Genomic DNA, 7,234 nt, shown 5'->3' on the forward strand with positions numbered 1-7,234 from the left:
TTTTTTTTTTTTTTTTGAGACGGAGTCTTGCTCTGTCGCCCAGGCTGGAGTGCAGTGGTGCAATCTCAGCTCACTGCATGCTCTGCCTCCCGGGTTCACGCCATTCTCCTGCCTCAGCCTCCTGAGTAGCTGGGACTACAGGCGCCCACCACAACGCCCGGCTAATTTTTTGTACTTTTAGTAGAGACAGGGTTTCGCCATGTTAACCAGGATGGTCTCGATCTCCTGACCTCGTGATCCGCCTGCCTCGGCCTCCCAAAGTGCACAATGAATTTTTAATGGAGAATAAGACAGCATTATATATGAGTACCACTGATTTTAAAAATATAAGACAGAAAAACAAATTGAAAGTATCTATGCTTCTTAAAAGGGGAAACACAGTGAAAGACTTAACATTTGGGGTAGTTTTCTTTGTCCAGTTTTTAATTTTTGCTGACCTAGTGGTTTTATACAATTATGCCATTATAAAATTCAATGGCACAATACTGAGATCTTTTTTTGCCACTTATGTATCACAGGTTTTTTGATACTGCTATAAAGTTTCTTTAAGAATCATTTTTGATGGAAGCATATAGTTCATGCATGGATATGTCTTAGTTTACGAAATCATTCCCCTACTAAATTTTCAATTTTCCTTTTTTTAATACTAATAACGTCGTAAACATCTCTGTACTCTTCATATGATTTTTTTATTTTGTTTTGCATATACTTCCAAAATGAAGGAATTAGGTCAAAAGAGCATAAACATTTTAAGGCCTCTGATATACAGCATCAAATTATTTCTCAGAAAGGTTATACCAATTTTCTTTCCTGTCAACAATGTATGAGTAACACCTCACCAGATTTAGAAATCATTATTTAAAAAATTTGCTAATTCTTATGTGAAAAATGATCTTATTGTTGCTTTATTCGGCATTTCTTTGAGTTGAATTGAACATGTTTCAGCATACTTACTAATGCATTTCATTCCTCTCTCCTATTTAACATTTACCTAAACCAGAGGAATATTTTGCTGAGAAGATATAAATGTAGAGCTCAATGACAGCTCTCTCGTAATGAAAATTTGTCATCTCAGGGTGAAGCCACTGCTGTCAAGTAAAGTAAATAACAAAATGTAGCTGAGTTTCTTTATTCAGGATAAAACCAAATCATTCAAACCAATTTTAGAAACTATAACCAAATTTATCACCTTTCTTCCTCCTTAGCAGAACACAAAAGTACCAAGTTGGAAGAATGAAACGTGAAATACTAAATGACAATGCTTCTTAGAATAGCATAAATAGTCCATATTAGGCAGGATAAAAAGAGGACAAAGATTGTTACAGCAATTCTGACCGACCCAGCTGCTGAGGCAGGCGGCCTGCGTCAGCACGTCCGCCAGCTTGCTATGCTAATGAGTGTTACACAACTAGCTGATCTACCCCTTCAAAAACATTCTCTCTCCAGAGGAAGGACACAAGACGTGTGTATTTTAACTTAAAAAGTCAATTCCAAGATAACCTAAAAATAAAAGGGTATTCTGGAAGGTTTGGAGATAAGTATAACACTGAGAATTCTCTTCTTTCTCAAATAAGAGCTTCCTCCCGAAAGGAAGGCTCCCAATGAAGGACATACAAGGAACGGCTCCCAAGTGACTGAGGATTAAAGAACAATACAACAACAATCAGCTTTCTGATAGAAAAACAAAAGGCCCCAAAGGACCTTACTCTGGATGTTCTCGTTTCTTTCTGGTTAGGAGAGATGGTGGATTTGACAAAACAAACTTTTTTGTAGTGCACAAAGAACTACTATACAATTTTGGAATGTGAGCATGGCTTTCCATTTGGGCGTATTTGTCTTGTAGGGATAGTTAAATCTTCGGAAAGATCTAGCAAGATGTCAAGAATCTCTGGTCAAAGGACCTGAACTGGGTTAAAGGCATAGTCACTGGGACCTTTTTTGGCAGGAGAGCTATGGCAGAAATCACTGTAATATCATACTCATTCACCCTGCCTCAGGCAATTGTATAAGTTTAAGGCTTCAGACTACGTAAAATTAAAGCCTCCCATTTCATCAGTCTGGAAAACTCAAAATCATAAATAACAGATGGATTTTAAAAAAGAACATCCCACTGCATCATCTGTCCCATTCTCGATCAAGTGGAATCACCTCTATGAGCCATCCAGACCAGCACAGGCTGAATTTGTTGCTCCTTCATCTGTGTTCCAGGAAGTCATTTACTAATATTTCTTTTACAGTGTTTATTAATATATGTGAAGCTATTGCCTCCAATTCTTTGAGGGCTGGGGCAGTATTTCATTTATCGGTATCCCAGGGATGTATCCCAATGTCTCTTTCATGGGCTAGATTAGGGTCCTAGATATTATAGCAGCTACCACGTATGGATTCATCAATGGGGCATTTAGATCTCTGGAAACTTAACTAGATTAAACAAAAATAGTACCTACTGAACCTTTCTCAAGGATGGTATTGAATGTGGTTGGAAGAAAATATCATGAGTCTATTTCCTTTGGGTCAGAAACTCGCAAAAGGAGGACCCAGAGGGCTCTTTTGCTACTCTTTTTCCATACAGTGCTTCACTACTCCACTTAAAAACACTGTGAACAAATATTTAATGAATACCAGTATGAAGTGGCATCAAATCCTTAGCCTGTCCAGAGCCCAGAGTGATCAGTGATAAGCCCACTCCCCTTGTGTCGGTCTTGTCTCTCTCTGTGCCATGAATATTTCATAAATCACTGTTGAGTAAATGAAGGACAGCAGATCAGGTTTCACCACCCATTTAGGAACCAAGGGTACAGAGGAGAAGGCCTGGCTCTCAGAAAGATCTGTGAACACCACTGGTGCACACACATGGTGGGTATGGAAGGGTGGCAAAGCAAATGACAGGGACAGAGACTCAGGCATTTCCAAGACCCCATGGCAGGGGCAGAAATTCAGAAGCAGAGACTAAGTCTTCATCCTTCAGGGAGAAAGGAGAAAAATTTATATTTGCCAACTTACTCACCAAATGGGACATTTCACAAATTTGAATGGAAAACTGCTGTCAATTCAGCCTGAGTGGCTGCATTATAATGACTGAGAGTCATTCTGAATCAGTGTTGGACCACTGGATAAATGCCAGAGCATTCCAAAATGACCTTAATATCTTATCAAATTATGATTTCACAATTATTCCCTTTTCCACAAGTTAACCTAAGTATAATGCAACAAGAACAACACTGGGACCAACGGAATTATCAAGGTATCATCCAAACAAGCATGCTGCACATCATACAATTCTGTGCCCACTTGTCCTGAACTCTGGAGGGCAAGGACCTTTCTAGTGTCCTGAGAGTCAACCACATATTAGGTGCTTCATAAATGTTATAATTCCACAATGCTGTGAGCTATGATTGAGCTGCCAATATTGCATGTCCTTAGATAGCTTTAGTCTCATAAAACCAATAACATCTGATAATGATCACTGTAAAGAATGCTACATCTGCTATAACATACTCTTAACCCAAAGACAAAATCAAATTGTTATGCACTGCAAATCAGCCTAGTGCTTGAGCTAATTTCTGACCACAAAACACAAAGGTTTAATGTTCAGTATTAAGTGACTATTAAACACAAAATATGTTTAAAACAAACACTGTTACCCTATGTGTCCCCCTAAACAAGTAGTTAGTCCTTCATGCTTCTTTAGCATTTAGGGAATACTGATAGTTCTATTATGCTTCCATTAAACCAAATCACCAATATTTGATTTGATGTCTTCCTGCTTCAGCCTTTGAGCTCTTGGAAGAGTCAGGTGTGCAGGAAGAACTAACACTAACAGTCTCAATAATTACTGTTGAATGGAAAGGGGTGATGGTAGGGGAAGGGTAACATTTACGGTGTACCTGGTGAAATAGGTATTAGCTGACTCTAAAGGTGAAAAAGTTGAGGTTCCGAGAAACAAACTTGCTCAAGCTCATAAGCAGACCCAGCATTCACAACAGAGCTAAGAGCCATCTGCTACACAGCCTCCCCAAGGAGCTATATAAAAAGGAGTTTTATATAGAATGTGACAGCTCTCTCCTTTTCTCCAATCTACAATCTATCTTTTAGAACTAAAAGAGACAATTTAAGAATGAGATCTATTTTGTTTTCCTAGCTCATTGCTCAGTATTCCATCTAGGAAACAGAATCAACAAGTGCTTCCTCCATCCTGGCCGCCTATTAAATAATTAAAGTCGACATGATAGATAGCCAGAGCAAGGGTACATCCTGCTTGCACAGCCTCTTATGAAGAAACATTTACCAACAATTTAATAACAAGATGAATAACCCAAGTTTAATCTGCAGTTAAATAATAGTGTTTTACATGGCTTTTCTTCCAGACATATCGATTAAAATGTGGTTAAAATAAATCAAAACCACATTACCCATATATGACCTTCTTTTTGAAAGACTTTAAAAACGAGTATCACATGTTTTCAATGTGTTACTTTGTTCGGCCTAGTTCTTATCCTAAAACTGATGAAAATGTGAGAGACTTGGAAGGGAAGGTAGCAGAATAGTTAAGATTGAGGTTTGACTTTGTTGTTTACCATCTGCTTGATCTTAGATAAGCTATCACTTTTCTCATCTGTAAAACAGGGATAATAACCATAATAATGGTTTCAACCTAATGGAGTTGTTTTAAGAATTAATTGAGGCAACTACAATTCAAATGCTTAGCACAGCAGCAGGTACAGTGTAAGCACTAAACATGGTTATTTATTAACACAGTAGTAGCTTTATCTAAAATTAATCCTTTAATGATTGCCTTTAAAGTATGATCCTATAAACAAATAGCAGATTAGATACTGGAGGTTTGGCTTTCCACCTAAGTTGTGATTTCCATGCCAGTTCTCACCATATATCACAAGACTCATTACTAGAAAGTGTTGTGAAATATAAACTGTTCTTAATCATTTACTATATGGCCCATAAGGAAGGCAAAGTGTTGTGAAACCTTTAATGTACCTTGATGCCACATTTTTAAAAAGTTAACCTGTGCTGGTAACCTCTACTCTTTGATGCAATGTCTATCAAGATTTATGCTGCAGACAGGTCTGATATGACTGTCACCCAAGCAGAGGGTCATGACTTAAAATCTATAATCATGGTTGTACAACAATATAAATGAACTCAATGCCACAGAATTAAAAATAGTTAAAATACTTAAAAAAGTAAAAAACACTTAAAATAGTTTAAAAATTAAATTTTGTTACATATGTATATCTCCACAAAAAAATCTATACTCATGTAAAACAGGAAAACTGTTCTTATTGCTTTAAAATGAACATAAATGGATTACACAAATTAAATATACTGTCGGTCTCAATATACTAGAAAACATACCAACACAAAAAATATAATTTTAATGTATTGAATTTGCTTTGTTCATAATTCATAGGTTACAATAAATACTAAATATTGAATTATCAATTTTGTTTGTTACCTTGAATTCCTCCATCCTGCCTGCCTGTTTTAAATACTTAAGGTTGACATGACAGATAGCCAGAGGAAGGGTACATCCTTCCTTGGGTGGGAGAGCATCCTGATTTGGGTGGGAGAGAGAATATGATCCCCCAAATTTGTCTAGAAAAGGTTTATGTCTTCTTTACTAAATAGCAACATGGCCAGGCATGGTGGCTCATGCCTGTAATCCTAGCACGTTAGGAGGTCAAGATGGGAAGATACTTGAGCCCAGGAGTTTGAGACCAGCTTGGGCAACAAGGCAAGATCCTGTCTCTACAACAAATTTAAAAATTAGCTGGGCATAGTGACACCTGCTTGTACTCCCAGCTACTCAGGGGGATGAGGCAGGAGGACTGCTTGAGTTTAGGACGTCAAGGCTGCAGTGAGCCGAGACTGCACACCACTGAGCTCCAGCCTGGATGACAGAGTGAGATCAAGTCTCTGAAAGAGAAAAAAAAAAAAAAAAGGATAAATCACAATATATGAAGTTAAGAAATTTAAAAAATCTTCTGGTAACTATTAAGGTAACTGAATATGGGAGATCTTTTTTTCCCTAAAATAACAATTGAAGCTCCCATGTTTACAAAATTCACTAATAATTTAATGGATATGCAAAGTATTTGATCCTCTTGTTACTTTTGTTAAGTGGTCAATCCACCAGAAGGCATCAAGGACAGCAATAATAGGGTAGGTGAAGGCAGGGAGGAAAAGGAAAAGATAAGAAGGTGGGAGGATGGGTGGTGGTAATGCAGAGGGTGTGTGTGTGTGTGTGTGTGTGTGTGTTTTGGGAGGAGGTTATAAGACAGTAATAGCAATCCTTGGCCTTAGTGATAGCAGACACACTTACTGGGTGCCTATGTGAAATAAACAGATCAATCCATCCATCCATCCATCCACGTATCCCTGAGACTTTCGTAATAAACCCAGTTTTGCACGACTGCCTTGTTACTTCCATAGTCTCTGGATATGTGGGGTCGAACTGCTCAACTAAAGCACAAGTGGATAAAGGCATACCAAATGAGACAAACATATTAAAAGATATACCAAATGAGATAGATACATTAAAAGCCATATCAAATGAGTTAATAATAGAGAAACAGCTGCTCTGCCTCTCCATAGAACTATATTAGGTGGATGAAGGGAATGTAGTAATGTGATTAGATGTTCAAATGAAGGAAAGTAACCATTACTGAGATACAGGGAAGGATCAACACTACAAGGCAGCATGACCTGATCAAATGAATACCCAACTAGGTGTTAGGAAACTGAAGTTCTACTCCTTGCTTTACATCTTACTGATGGTATAATGTTGCCTTTGTCACCTCACTTAACCTAACTTTCCTTACATGTAATGTTAGAGAGAGCAAATGATTGAGAGAGTCTCTACTTCCAGTTTCCCACAATGCAATGAGTTTATTAACTGTGGTTGGAGCTAGGGGATATCTAGTCTGAAAGACTCCTCTGGAGTGGTGAGGATTGAGAAGGGGTTTAAAAGTTAGAACACCAGGAAAAGCAATGGTGTATGTTTTCTTAGAAAGGGAGTACAATGTCTATAATTGCCAACTCATAAATTGGTCTCACTGAAAAAGAGAGTAAAAATTGGTTATAGCAAGAAAAGGTCATCAAGCCAAGTATATAACGGAAGTACTAATTTTTAAAATTTATTTATATGTTTATAAATAAGTAGGATAACAGGATGCTTCACCATGTGGCTTGCTATGGGCACTCACTCTGCCTTACA

The sequence above is a fragment of the Colobus angolensis genome, unplaced genomic scaffold, assembly GCF_000951035.1.
Source record: "Colobus angolensis palliatus isolate OR3802 unplaced genomic scaffold, Cang.pa_1.0 Scaffold41, whole genome shotgun sequence".
In the NCBI taxonomy this organism is placed as follows: Eukaryota; Metazoa; Chordata; class Mammalia; order Primates; family Cercopithecidae; genus Colobus; species Colobus angolensis.